This window comes from Diplotaxodon limnothrissa, linkage group LG23 (assembly GCF_057381915.1).
Source record: "Diplotaxodon limnothrissa isolate DT_005_m linkage group LG23, D_limnothrissa_male_GT1.1, whole genome shotgun sequence".
In the NCBI taxonomy this organism is placed as follows: Eukaryota; Metazoa; Chordata; class Actinopteri; order Cichliformes; family Cichlidae; genus Diplotaxodon; species Diplotaxodon limnothrissa.
The window spans coordinates 19,464,135-19,480,109 of NC_140617.1; positions in this window are offsets into that span (position 1 = coordinate 19,464,135).

Here is a 15,975-nt window from a genome sequence, read left to right on the forward strand (position 1 = left end):
AACACAGATATAGACAGACATGAATGCATAACTTTATGATGTTTCATTTAAAATTCTTAGAAATTTCTGCCTGTGAATACATGATTTAAAGGGTGAAGAAGGAGCTTACTATGTTATTTTTCTGTGTGAACTATACTTAGGCCCTGTTTATATCAACTGATTTTTAAGCTTGCCTGACATAAATGATGATAGTTTGATCTCTTTCTGAACTGTTTTCTGTATGTAAAAGATGGAATATAAACACTGACCCAGTCAAAATCCTCGTTTTATTGCAGATTGCTTTTGTCATATTTAGATGAAGGCGTGGAGTCCTAAGATATTAGTAAATACTAGCAGTAAGGACGAAATTAATAAGAATTTAGCGATTCTGATTCCATTATTGATATCATTTATCGACTGGATTCCTTATTGATTCTCACTGACTCCACTTTGAGAGTCACCACCACCACTAAGCAGAATATCAAAGACATTACTTACATTCATGTAAATTAATTCTGTGTGGTCAAATATTTGTGCATGTTGGAGGTATGTCCCTCTTTGTTGCGATCAGTGTTGGGACATTACTCAGTAAAGTAAAGTAAAAAGGTTCCTACACAAAACATTTTTCTTAAAAGTAATGCACTTAATTACACCCAGGAGAAAGACATTCATTATACTACCTGTTACATTACTTTCATATTGCTTAAAAAAAACAAAAAACCTGAACCACACTCATAATTACTATTTGACAGTATATACCTGAGGCTCCAGCCCCACACAACAACACAAATCCCTATAATAATGAGGACACACATGATTTTTCTCTTAGTACTTAGGTATGAAAACAAAGCCGACAACACTGTATTCAACACTGTATTAACTGTATTCTAGATATAAAATGGCAGAAAACTTTTTGCAGCTTAACCAGGGCAAAAACTGAAATTTTAATCATCGGTCCTGAGGCTCAGAAAGAGAAACTCTTGTCTAAATTACAGGCATTTTCACTATGTCCTTCACTACAAGTGAAAATGCCTGGGTGTTATTTTCGACTCTGAGCTTGGTTTTATCCCACATATTAAACATGTAACCAAATTTGGATTTTATCATCTAAAAAATATAGCCAGAGTCCACCCTATTCTCTCTCGGGCCAACACGGAGATGCTGATGCATGCTTTTATTACCAGTCGCATTGATTACTGTAATGCCCTGCTCTCTGGTCTTCCCAAAAAGAATATTTCACCTTTACAACTTTTACAAAACAAAATAATTCTGGGTTCTTGGCTAACTTAGCATTAGCAAGTGGAGGCGAGAAGCCAAAGTTGTGTTAACAGTATACTGCAGTTGTTTCTGTCCTGGAGCAGTCTCCACTTCATACTCTCATCCTTTTGTGCAATAAAAATAAAAGTATTGTCCATATCCACAAGCTAAAATATCCAAAGGCCACACAGGTTTGTTTGTTTGTTTGTTTGTTTGTTTGTTTGTTTGTTTGTTTGTTTGCTTGCTTGCTTGCTTGTTTGTTTGTTTGTTTGTTTGTTTGTTTGTTTGTTTGTTTGTTTGTTTGTTTAAACATGTCCTGCCAGTTGTAACAGGCAAAATTATGGTCTGAATGTTTTGTTGTGCCAGACATATTTGGTTTCCCTAGAGGAGCACCGTATACTTTCTGTAGACAAATATACAATTTTGCTGTGTGTGTGTGTGTGTGTGTGTGTGTGTGAGAGAGAGAGAGAGAGAGAGAGAGAGAGAGAGAGAGAGAGAGAGAGTTACAGACAGAGAGAGAGAGAGGATGTTTGTGAGTGTTAGTAGCAGAATGTACTAAAGGAGACGCCGGCCGCCCACAGCAACCAAGAGAGCTGAATAGCCACTACAATATTCTCCTGAACGATAGGTGTTGCCACTCAGAGAGTACCACCACATAAGCGCTGATATAGCAGGAGAAGAATCTTTTTTTCCTCTTTCCATCTCCCTTTGTATATTTTAATATTTCTCAGCTTCTGGAATGTCATTAAAATGGCTATAAAAACTGACATGATCACACCATAGGATGTGACATCATCTTCGCCATGCTGTGCTGTCCAACAGGGGCTCAGAGGTGAGAAATAAAACCCTACAAGGCTGCCACCTGAACTGTGTAGCATCAGTTTCACCCGCGATAGCTCTGGCAAAACAATCACTCTATAATAGAAAATGGCAACCAGAACCCAGGCCCCAGGAAATCTCTGGGAGAAAAGTCCCACCCCTAGCTGCTCTTTTCCAGAGAGGACAATGCAGGCAAGACAGCAGATCTGAGAACAGACCGCTGCAGGTTGTAAACTCTTAATTTTAAGTGTGGCCAGAATGCCAAAAGGCATCAACACCAGCTGCCACTGGAGACAGAGTGCTAAAAATAAAATAGTCCTATTATTCTGCATTTAATGATTGCAACTGTAGGAATGATGTTTCCTACACAGCAGCTGGAATTAAGAGGCGGTTACACTATAAACCAAAGTGTGGGTAACCTACAATAAGGTGCAGACATGCAGCTTACCTGTAGCTGTTGTGAAACACAATCAAACCACCTGAGTTTACCACCACAAACTACTGACAGCTAACATCATCCTCCAGAGAAGGAGAGAGAAGAATCAAAGCAGAGAGCACAACCCACCCAACCACACTTATAATTCAGTGTAATTCATTTCAATGAAACCTCAGCAGAGGGTTGCTGAGCTAATGAACAATCTTTAGGGTGGATTCACTTGATTTGTGTGTGTTGCAGAATGTGGCATGGTGGAAAATTGAGAAAATCCCCCACTAAGCATTGGGTTGGTATTATTTTTCATTTTAATAATCGCATGCTGTGTTTTTGTGTGAGCTGTGAGGTGTGGGCCACAACCATGTGGAGTGGAGATTCTACTCTAGTCCAGCTGCCAGCTCTTTGGAGTGCACTGTTACAGCATGGAAGCCAGTTGACATGAGACATGAGAAAAGTGCACATTTCAAAGGAAATTATTTTTAACCTAACCTGGAAGTTTTTGCTTTTAAAATAATCAAATGACACTGGAGGGAGGACTCGTTTTAATCAGGATTCCTGTGGATTTGCTGTGATAAAATTACTGGAGTGGAGATGCTCGGTGTGCTGAGTTCATGGAGGAATAGCCTACTCTGGAATTAAAAAGTAACCAATGAGAGGAAGTTGGTAAAGACTTCAGCTCTCAAACTTCTGAAGTTTGAGAGCTGAAGTCCCAGGATCTGGTGTGGAAACCTACTCCTTAATAACAGAAGCCCTGATAAGGTGGATGGAAAGCCTTTCTCAGAAAAATGCAAGATTGATATGTGTTTGGCTGCTCTTTCCCTTGACGTACCACTTTTTCCTGTGTGTAGCCAGTCTAACATTTCTAACCATGGCAGCTTTGGGCCTTTGATTGCAGTCCAGAACTTTGTCTTCAGCCACTAGTCTGCTTTAGAGGAAAAATAAATCTTGCGTTACTCCATTTTCAGTGTGTGTGGTGGTTTCCTACTGGTCACTATTAGAACTTAACACATTCTTGTAAGGAGGCTGTGGCGGAGGTGTGGCCCTGGGCGCGGCTGCAGGGAAGGAGTGGTGCAGTGAGCTCAACAGGGTGGTGCTGGAGAGGCAGGTGAGAACACAGTTGATGGAGTTTGGGCTGATGACGGTTTCCTTCTCCTTTTTTGTGAGACGGGAGAGGAGCGGAGGGGAAGTGGGGATCAGCTGAGACGGGAGCTGTCCAGACGGTGGACTGTCAAAACGAATAAAAACTCAGAATAAACGTTGCATCTGGCAGTAACAAACTGTGTTTGTGTGTGTGTGTGTGTGTGTGTGTGTGTGTACGTGGGTGAAGTGCATCTCACAGAGGCCATTTTGTGGCATACATAACATGTGTTCATGCATCATTACAATGACAACAAATCTTTTGATCTTGCTTGCTTACTATGCTTAAAACTGATTCTCAGTCTGGGACTTTATTTATTGTAAACATCACTCTGAGGGGAAAAAATGTGCTGGACTGAATCTCTTTGTGAATTCAGAGTTTAAAAAAGCCCCTGGCTGGGCCTTGGGGGCTTTGGTCTTGGTTGGTGTGTTGCCGGGGTTGTAGGCGGGTGGGTGTATGGGGGCCCAGCCCTGGCGCAGGGTGCCGCCGGTGCGTCGAGCCACCTGGGGGGCTCTTCAACTGGTGAGGGAGGTTGTCACATCTTGCAGGAGCTTTCCTCTCTTCAGGAACTCTCTCTGCAGGAGGGGGAGATACAGGAGAGGTGGAGGAAGATCTCAGCCTGGGCGTCTATTGTCTTATGTAGTCTGGAAGATGAGTGGATGATGGGGTGGGTGCAGTTTTCTCTGTGGTGGGGTTGGGTGGACTGTCCCGGGCTCTGTGGGGCCGGGAGGCGCTGCTGCACTGGGCCCAGGCCCATCTGGCGGGTCGCGGAGTATGGGGGTGCCTACTGGGGTCAGCGGGGGAGATGGCCCCAGGGAGGGGTCACTTGCCCCTCCCTTCCTTCCCTCCCCATCTCCAGCTGCCTCCCTCTTCCCGCTCCACCACAACCACCCACACATGCAGGGCCTTGGAGTAAAGGTGTGTCACCAGGGTGCAGAGGAGGCATCCCCCCCTCTGTCCCCTTCAGGCTGCCTCTGCCTCAATTTTATCCCACAACTTAGACATCCACATTACTCACACTCTCATTACACATACATATAGGATCTTGGGGGTGGGCACAAAACACGGAATCCAAATTACCATCAGGGTGTACACCTCACCCCTGGCGTCGTTGCCCACCTCTCAATTTTAAATACACGTAGACATTGAGGGCTAGCAGGAGGGACCATGCGCTTATCTGCTGCTATCTGGCAGGTAGCTCCATGCCCTCCTGGGTTTTAAATGCCCCCCCCCTGGCTTCTGCTCTGCGGCTGCTGAGTGACCCCTCATCTGGGACTCTCCTCAGCTCTTTCTAGGACAGTGGCGCGGCTACTTTACCAAATTACATGAAGGAACCTTTTGAAAAAAACAAGCGCGTCCATGCTCACAGGTGTACACACGGGTGATCACACACACAAACTACACCCTTTTTGGCTCCTACCTTAAAGCACACTGTGTGCTGTCGATATTACGTGCTGCACAATAATGTTTAAGACTTAGTATTTACTGTCATATTCTCATATATCATTGTGATGTTGTTTATTCTATTACTCTCGTTTTCTTCTGCTTGTTTTCTTTTTTTTTTTCTCAACAGGTGATCCAGGTGTTTAAAAAAGTATAAAAACCTCACATCTGAGGTTAATCAAAAAAGATCAACAAAACTATAAAGCATACAGCATGTGTAATGCTTAAACAACGTGATATGATATATCAGGATAACACAAAAAATATTTAATAAACAAACACATAATCAGCCGAAAAAGAACTTTGGTTTGAGGTATCAATGCTTTCTTCTCATCAGCACTCACGTACACTATTTTGAAGTGTCTAGTTGCTCTTTCACTCAGCCGCATTTTTTCGCAGAGAAAAACAGGTGGCTGATTACCACCTGTTTTTAACATAGTGGGTGATGAAATTGAGCCCACATCTCCACCTAGTGGACAGAGAAAGAGCTACAGTTTTACATTGTACTACATTTACCCTTCCTCTTGTGTTAGGGTCGGCACTGACCCGTTTTAAATTTTAAATGCATAAAAGAATCACATAAATGTGTTTATTGTATCAAGGCTTTTTGACTTTGTCAGGAACCTCTATTTTTTTTTATATAGAATAGCATTTATTATTTACCAAAGTTTTAAAGATATTTTCTTAATTTGCATGTTTTTTATTCTTTTTTATTCTTTTTTTTTTTTTTTTTTTTTTTTTTTTTGCCTGTCCCGTTTGGTTCTTTTGCCATCAGAATTATTGTCTAAAGGCGAAGAAAGATGCTCAACCGATTTACTTTACCAAATTGACCATCCCAGTCTTGCCGTGATGGTCTATTTGATTCACCTTTTCATGTTTCTTTTATTTATTTTTTATTTTTGCTTGCTAGATACGGGACAGACGTGAATGAGGAAAAGAAAAGGGAGAAAGGAAGGGGGGAAAAAACTGCGGAGAAGAGGGACGGGGATAAAGGGCAAGAAAACAAAAACCAACTAAATAAGCAGACAAAAAATACATATATCAATCACCTGGATCACCTGTTGAGAAAGAAAAAAGAAAACAAGCAGAAGAAAATGAGAGCAATACAATAAACAACATCACAATGATATATGGGAATATAACAGTAAATACTAAATATTAAACATTATTGTGCAGCACGTAATATCGACAGCACACAGTGTGCTTTGAGGTAGGAGCCAAAAAGGGTGTAGTTTGTGGGTGTGATCACCCGTGTGTACACCTGTGAGCATGGACGCGCTTGTTTTTAAAAGGTTCCTTCATGTAATGATCTGCTAGAGGGTGTGGGGGGGCCACAGCCCCGTCCTCCAGGGCATGAAGCAGGTATGGAGGAGATCAAGACTCCAGACATCCAGAGGCCCTCAGAACACAAGAGACCAAGGAAAACCAACAGAGGGGCAAACGCGCCACTATCCCAGAAAGAGCTGAGGAGAGTCCCAGATGCGTGGTCACTCAGCAGCCGTGGAGCATTAGCCAGGGGGGGTGGCAGTGACGTGCCCGTGAGCTCCGCCGGCAGCCAGCTGTGCCTGAGTGAACGAGCCCCAGGCCGAGAGGCTGAGGGCACCCCACCCCCGAAGTGGCCCGAGCGAGCCCCAGGCTCCAGGCCCCAATAAGCAGCCAACAAGGGGTGAGCCACAAAGAACCACCAACGCAATAATGTCTGAGGGCGTCTGCCACTGGCAGGGGAAGTGGTAGGGGGAGATAGGCCTCCATACCTTTGAGGGCCTGAGATGTCCCCAGAGATGTGGCATCTGATACCCAACCTGACATATAGACACAGACATACAGGCACACACAGATACAAACATCCATTCCCACCCTCATGCTCTCATATGCAATTACTCAACACTCAACCAACGTGGAGACAGACATAGAGACACTGTACACACAGTTACACTCCCCAAGCATACTCTAAGCCCCGGGTCTAGGCCCCTGGAGGGGGAAACTGCACACAGACCCAGGTGGTGTTACCCTTTTCCCTGTGGTGGGGAGAAGCAGACCACCCCGACTCCGCAGCAGCAGAGATGCCCCACACTCCAGACCCCAGTCGGACGGCCAACTCCTCCTCCTGGCCCCCTGCTCCAGCAGGTCGCAGAGAGCGGGGGTGTGAGAAGACTCCAAACCTCCCTCCGCCCGCTCATATGTAGTGTTAATGCATGTGTGTTTTAAGGTGCATTTAAAACCCAGGAGATAAGCGCATAGCCCCTCCTGATAGCCATCAGTGTCTACGTGTATTTAAAATTTAGAGGTGGGAAACGACGCCAGGGGTGAAGTGTACACCCTGATGGTCTGTGTGTTTTGTTTGCCATTTTTATTCAGTTCCATTTACAGAAGCCCTCTTATTCAGCTACTATTCACACCTATCCAATGTATTCACACCTGGTGCTTTCAGAAAACAATGGAACGTCCAGCTACCCGGGCCCCCTCCCCAGACGGTCAACACTTGCGGCTCCCCCGTCACCTCTACCACTCAGTAAAGCTCACAAATTTCTCCATGTGCCTTCACACCTCTTCACAAATGCGTTACGGGAGCTTCTTTTTCTGCTAAGATAAGGTTGCAATTAGTCGGAGGAGCTCATATACAAAAGTTGCAACGGTGCCCTGGAGCATTGAGTGACTGACAGTTCTCCAATCACCGGTTCACACCACTGTACTTACATACTAATCATTCATGTACAAAATGTGCTTGTCTCCAAGGAGAGTCCCTCTTCTTCTCTCCAGGCTTTATAAACAAAAACGGTGGGAGATGTCGATCAGTGGCATGTGCACAGACTTTGAGTCACATATTAATTCAAACAGGCTGCAGTCCTGTCACTCTTGGTTGACCTTGATGTGATTTGAATACGCAACCTTCTGATCTGGAGTCAGATGCGCTACCCCACAAGGTCCCACAAACCTGCCCCTCTGCCCAAAACTTCTGAAAATCTCTGCAAAGCCAATCCATCTTCTTTCCACACAAGACATCAAAATTGTTGCAGGGGGCTACTTGTTATCACTGCTATAGAAAGGCTAGAATGACAAATCTTAATCCTTTCTGGCTACGTTTGGTTTTCAGTTAGGCGGCAGTACCTGGGCCCTATTTCAGGAAGCCGGTTTAGAAAACTCAGAGTGAAAAACGATACTCAGGTTTGAGTAACCCCGAACTGTCCAACTCGGAATATTCGGTTTCAGAAAGGCTGATAACAATTAGTTCAGTCAACGTGGAGTTGCTTAAACCCCAAGTTAAGCGCACGCACGAGGATACATAAAGCCCTGATTAGTGGAGCACAGATTAAGCGAGTCACCATGGAGACGGAGGGAAAGAAGGCGCGGTCAATGTATTTTACAGCGCTTGAGGCCGAAATTCTGATGGCAGCATATGCCGATAACATGCAAATTTTGCAGAAAAAAAGTAACACAGCCTCAGCTGCAAAAGAAAGGGAGCATGCATGGCAAAACATAGCCGACAGAGTCAATGCGTGAGTGTTAATTTAAACATTGATCGAGGGATTTCCACCCATTTAACACGTTATTTTATTATATTTTATTTTATTTTTTATTTCATACATTTTATTTTGTGATGTCAGCGCAGGTGCAACCCAACAGGCCCCAAACGTTCCTGGCAGCAAGTAAAAATGAAATATAAAAATATAGTCCAAACAGGTAAGGTGTAATTGTATTATGAGCCATAGTGCTTGATCTGTTTGTCCTATGTAAATCAATTGCAGTTAGAGGCTACATTAATTTCCCCTCTGTAAGCACTTATTGAAATTATCTGAGCACATTACAAGTACATATTTGCTTACTCTGTATGCTCAAATGTGACCCGTTATGGCCACTAGAAAAAAAGCGGAGGCCCGAAAAACAGGTGGGGGTCCTCCACCACCACCACCACTCACAGAGCCTGGCCACTTGGCTTCCACATTTGTGATAATGTTGGCAGCATCACATATGATCTTCACAGTGCAGAGAACGCAAATTAGCATCCATTACTAATAATGAAATAATTTGTTAGTTTGAAATGCTACAGGGAACTATGTACCTGCACATTAATGCTGTGGAAAGACTTCCTGTTCACATAGTCTCCTTCATTTACTGAAGGAGCAATGATTGGAATGTGAGTGCCATCTATACAGCCAATCACGCCTGGGAACCGTGAAAATAAATGTAAAATTTAAGTAGTAGTTCAAGTATCACCACATCATGAATTAAGTTTTGTTCATAATAATAATAATAATAATAAATTTTATTTATGAGCGCCTTTCAAGTCACCCAAGGACACTTTACAATAGGATAAAACACTTAGTAAAACAATGGCAGAATAAGAACAATAAAATAAAAGCACAAGATGAAATTAACAAACAGTGGATTCACAGTGAATATGCAGATTTGAACAGATGAGTTTTGAGTTGGGATTTAAACTGGGGGAGAGAACCAATATTTCTTATTTCAGGGGGCAGAGAATTCCACAGCCTGGGAGCAGAGCAGCTGAAAGCTCTGCTTCCCATGGTGGTGAGGCGGAAGGAAGGTACAGTAAGCTGGACAGAAGAAGAAGAACGAAGTGAACGGGCAGAACAAGTGGTGGTTAACAGGTCAGAAAGGTAAGAAGGAGCGAGGTTATGAATGGCCTTGAAGGTGAGCAGAAAAAGTTTGAAAATTATCCGGAATTTCACAGGGAGCCAGTGAAGTTCCTGAAGAACAGGGGTGATGTGCTGGTAAGAGGGGGTTCTGGTGATAATGCGAGCAGCAGAGTTCTGAACCAGTTGAAGCTTATGGAGGGATTTTTGGGGGAGACCATGCAGAAGAGAATTGCAGTAGTCAATACGGGAGGTAACAAGACTATGTACAAGAATGGACGTAGACTGGGTGGAAAGAGAAGGAAGCAATCTGTTAATGTTATGTAGATGGAAGTAGGCAGAACGGGTGAGGTTATTGATGTGTGATTTATAAGAAAGTGTACTGTCTAGGATGACACCAAGGCTCTTAACCTGAGGAGAAGGGAAAACTGTGGAGTTATCGATGGTAAGTGAGAAATGGTTTGCCTTCAAAAGGTTGGATTTGGTGCCAATAAGGAGGATCTCAGTTTTATCCTCATTGAGCTTTAGAAAATTAGAGGTAAACCAGGATTTTAACTCGGATAGACATTCTGTAAGGGAACAAGGTGGGAGGGAGGAATCAGGTTTGCAAGAGAGATATAACTGGGTGTCATCAGCAAAACAGTGAAACTGAAGATCAAATTTGCGGAAGATGGTACCTAGAGGGAGGATGTATATTATAAAGAGAAGAGGGCCTAAAACTGAGCCTTGGGGTACACCAGAGGTGACGGGGAATAGGCGAGAGCGGAATGATCTTAGTTGAATAAACTGGGAACGGTCGAGGAGATATGATTGAAACTAGGCGAGGGGTGTGTCAGAGATGCCGAGAGAGGAAAGTCTGCTTAGAAGGACAGAGTGAGAAATGGTGTCAAAGGCTGAGCTCAGATCTAAAAGGACGAGAATGGTGAGAAGACCAGAGTCAGCTCCGATTAAGAGATCGTTAGTGACTTTAAGTAGAGCAGTTTCGGTACTGTGACATGAGCGAAAACCAGATTGAAATCTCTCATAGATGTTATTATTAACCAGGTGTAAATGAAGTTGAGCTGCAACCACTTTTTCGACTATCTTAGAAATGAAGGGTAGATTGGAAATCGGACGGAGGTTGTTAAAGTTGTTAGGATCTAAAGAAGGTTTTTTCAGTATAGGAGTGACTAGAGCAGTCTTCAATAAGGAGGGAACGATACCGGTGGTGAGAGAAGAGTGAATGATAGCACAGATGAGTGGGAGTAAAGAAGAGAGGCAGGATTTCACAAGCCCTGTGGGCATGGGGTCAAGATGACATGTGGCAGGCTTTGATTTACATATTAACTCGGAAATATCAGATAAATCAGGAAGATGAAAAGTGGAAAACGGCTCAAAAAGGAGAAAAGGTTCTGGAGAGGGCGTAGACACAACATTTGATCTGAGTTGCTGGTGGATGTTATCGATTTTCGTAGTCCAGAACAGCATCAAGGTGTTGCATGTTTCAGAGGAATAGAAGTGTGGTGGTAAAGCGTTGGGGGGTTGAATTAGTTTGTTGAAAACTGAAAACAGAGTCCTAGCATTACCCTCATAAGAACTGATAATACCAGAGTAGAAGCTTTGTTTGGCCTTGTTAATGGAGTCTTTATACTGAAGTACATGGTATTTATAGATTTCTGAATCAACAGTTAAACCAGATTTCTTATATTTACGCTCTAGCTGCCGAGCTTTGGCCTTCAGAGCTCGGAGGTCAGAGGTAAACCAGGGAGCAGAGCGAGTGAAGGAAACAGAGTGGGTTTTTACAGGAGCCAGAGAATCAAGGACAGTGCGTAGACAATTATTATAATATAACAACAAATCATCAGGAGTAGAATAGAAGTCCGGAATCTGAACATTGTCCCAACTGGTAGTGAGAATGTCCATATCAATGTTCTTGATGTTGCGGAACGAGATGAGACGGGTTGGCTTGGTAGAAGAGCAGCAGAGAGTGAGGTTAAATGAAAGGAGGAAGTGGTCAGTTATGGGGATTTCAGTAGCAGAAAGATTCAAGGGAGTAAGACCAGAACAGCAGACCAAGTCCAGGGTGTGTCCTTTAGAGTGAGTGGGGAAGTCAATAAATTGTTTAAATTCAGAGCCTTCGAGAGAGGAGGAAAAGTCTCTGGTGAGCAGAAGGTCATTATTGTCCATGTGAATGTTGAAATCTCCCACCAAGATCACATTTGGGGAGAGAGATGAAAGATGGGTTAGTAGATTAGCAAAGTCACTGAGGAAGACAGGGTTAGGTTTGGGGGGGCGGTATACAGTAGATATGATAGTGGGAATGGGTCCAGTCAGCTCACATGCAAGGACCTCTAGAGAACTAAAGGTATCAGCATTAACCGGCAGGACTTTCAAGTGCATCCTGCTACCTGCAATTTTGTGGAATCCCTCTTTGATAAATCTTGTGGGTCTATGACCGGGGAACACCACAAACGAGTACAGGAGACGTTTCAGTGCAACTGTAGCATTCCTGACTGCCCGACAGACGGTAGACTTGGAAATGTGCTCAGCGTCACCAATATTATACAGAAAGCTCCCGTTTGCAAAAAAGCGAAGTGCAATACAAATAATATGTACAGAACTGAGAGGATGTCCACGATGTGTCACATGAGCAATATTAGGCCTGAGGATGTTATTCAAATAAAGTGTAGATTGTGCTGAAAAACGGTAACGTTCACACAGGAAATCATCAGGAAATGATAAACACACAGAAAATCATCAGGAAATGATAAAATGTCCAAACGCGCTCTAATCACTCTCTCCCGGCGGAGAGCTCTACGGAGAATTTGGGCTTCAACATCTACTGGCTCTTCAAGGAAGGGACACGCCATGTCTGACACTTCCTAAAGTCAGGTTTCCGACAAAGAGGCGGAGACAGTCAGGGTTAGTTGAAGTAAACCTGCTAGGGGGCAGGTTAGCTTCACGGAGTGTGTCGTCATAGTAACTCACTCAGAATTAATCTAAACTCGCTTTGTGAAACCGAAAACCAAGAGTTTTCGTTAACTCAGGGTATACTTACTCAGAGTTTGCACTAAACAGGGCCAGGGCCCTATTTCAGGAAGCCGGTTTAGAAAACTCAGAGTGAAAAACGATACTCAGGGTTGAGTAACCCCGAACTGTCCAACTCGGAATATTCGGTTTCAGAAAGGCTGATAACAATTAGTTCAATCAACGCGGAGTTGCTTTAACCCCAAGTGAAGCGCGCGGACGAGGATACATAAAGCCCTGATAAGCGGAGCACAGATTAAGCGAGTCACCATGGAGACGGAGGGAAAGAAGGCGCGGTCAATGTATTTTACAGCGCTTGAGGCCGAAATTCTGATGGCAGCATATGCCGATAACATGCAAATTCCGCGGAAAAAAGTAACACAGCCACAGCTGCAAAAGAAAGGGAGCATGCATGGCAAAACATAGCCGACAGAGTCAATGCGTGAGTGTTAATTTAAACATTGATCTAGGGATTTCCACCCATTTAACACGTTATTTTATCATATGTTATTTTATTTGTTATGTTATACATTTTATTTTGTGACGTGATGTGAGCGCAGGTGCAACCCAACAGGCCCCAAACGTGCCTGGCAGCAAGTAAAAATGAAATATAAAAATATAGTCCAAACAGGTAAGGTGTAATTGTATTATGAGCCATAGTGCTTGGTCTGTTTGTCCGATGTAAATCAATTGCAGTTAGAGGCTACATTAATTTCCCCTCTGTAAGCACTTATTGAAATTATCTGAGCACATTACAAGTACATATTTGCTTACTCTGTATGCTCAAATGTGGCCCGTTATAGCCAACAGAAAAAAAGCGGAGGCCCGAAAAACAGGTGGGGGTCCTCCACCACCACCACTCACAGAGGCTGAGCAGTTGGCCCTCAGCCAAAACAGTGGGCGCCCTGTGGCTGAAGGCATCTCTGCGGGGACATCCTCTGAGTCAATAACCCCGCAAGACACAAGTGCCTACATAGGGGGTAAATTCAAAATAATACATGATGTGCATACATCCTTTCTTCACAGTCACCTTTGCAGTGCTACTCATTCATTTGATAAACTCTTTACCATAATGAATTATTTTGTAGTGAAGTTATTTTCCTACTGATTTTGCCTTCCCTCAGTCTTGGTTGTCTTTGAGAGCATAATGACAATGAAGTGTAAGGTGATAGGTATGTTTGTTAATTGCCATTTGGTCCCTTGTAAGTTATAAGTGACCTGTATGAACCTCATATTCTATCAGTTGATGGTGGTGGTGTACTGCATCTGGTGCAGCCTCCTGTTTTTTTTTTTTTTTTTTTTTTTTTTGTGTCCCGTTTGGATCTTTGGCCATCAGAATTGTTGTCTTAAGGCGAAGAAAGATGCCAAGCGGATTTATTTTACCAAGTGGATCATCATGGCCTTGCCATATTGGTCCATTTGATTGACCTTTATTCTAATTATGAATTTATTTTATTTTCAGTTGCTACAAACGGGACAGACATAACTGGGGGATAGGACAGGGAGAGAGAATGAAAGAAAGAGAGGGAGAGAGAGAAAAACAAAGGGGAGAAGAGACGGTGAGAAGGGGGGGAAGAAAGAAAAAAACAAACAAACAAAAAAAACAAAACACCTGGGTCACCTGTATGGAGAAAAAAAAACAGAAGAGAAAGCAAACAACAAGGAGCAACATAATAAAAAAAAACGGCACCATCACAATAAACTAGCTAGCAGTAGATATCAGTAGATACTAAATAATAAACGATATTGTGCAGCACGCAAGATAGACAGCGCACAATGTGCTTTGAGGCAGCAGCCAAGAAAGCTGTAGTCCGCGTCTGTGAATACCCGTGTGTACACCTGTGTGCATACCTGTATGGATCAGCATGCTTGCATTCCAAAGGTTTCTCCATGTAACGATCTGCTAGGGAGTGTGGGGAGCCAAAGCCCCGTCCTCCAGGGTATGAAGCAGGTATGGAGGAGATCAAAACTCCAGACATCCAGAGGCCCCCAGAACACAAGAGACCAAGGAAGACCAACAGAGGGGCAGCCGCGCCACTGTCCCAGTAAGAGCTGAGGAGAGTCCCAGATGAGGGTTCACTCAGCAGCCGCGGAGCAGAAGCCAGGGGGAGTTGCAGTGACGCGCCCATGAGCTGTGCAGCCTCCTGTTGAGCCAGACCAACATGCAGTTGTGAGTAATACTCCACAGATTATATGAGTTTACAGTAGAACAGCAATGTTGTTAATTTCTTTAGTACAGGAAAATAATGAAGAAACATTGACAGCTGTTACAGAGGAGGAAGCAACAAATCAAATTCAAATTCAAATTCAAATTTTATTTGTCACGTACACAGTCATACACAGTACGATATGTAGTGAAATGCTTGGACAACTGCTCGTGACCTAAAGAGAACAAAAAAGGAAAAGGCTATGAATAAGATAGGAAATAAATATGAAAAATTAAAAAGGGTAAATTTAACTAGGAAGGAATAAAATATAAATTAAGGTTAAAAATGAAATAACTGTACAACACAAATTAGAATGAAGGGTAAATTTAACTGGGAAGAATAAGATAAAGATAAATATATAAATTAAAGTTGAAAATAAAATAACTGTACAACAAAATACACAATACACAATATAGAACTATATAAGAATGTATGAAGAAATCTAAATCTAAATAAATATATACACAATAACAGCAGCTGTACAAGTATTAACCGGAAATGAAGAATATAGTGACCAGTGTTGTGCAAAACCAAAGTCCAGAAAGTCCAGTGTGTGTGTAAGAACCATATGTGTGGGTCAGTACTGTGTGGTGGTGTGATTGAGAGACCGTATCGCCTGCGGGAAGAAGCTCCTCCTCAGTCTCTCTGTGTTGGTCTTCAGGGAGCGGAATCGCTTTCCTGACCTCAACAGAGAGAACAGTCTGTTGTTGGGATGGCTGAGGTCCTTCACGATCTTCCTGGCCTTGGTCCAGCACCGCCTGCTGTAGATTGAGTGCAGGTCAGGGAGCTCGGAGCGGATGGTGCGCTCAGCTGACCGCACAACCCTCTGTAGAGCTCGTCTGTCCTGCATGGTGCTGTTCCCGAACCAGGTTAAGATGTTTCCCGCCAGGATGCTCTCTATGGTGCACGAGTAAAAGTTCCTGAGCACCTTGGAGGGCAGTTGGAAGTCTCTCAAGCGTCTGAGGTGGTAGAGACGCTGTCGGGCCTTTTTCACCACGGTGTTGATGTGACAGGACCATGACAGGTCCTGCGTGATGTGAACTCCGAGGTATTTGAAGCTGTCCACTCTCTCCACTGGGCACTCGTTGATGACGGGGG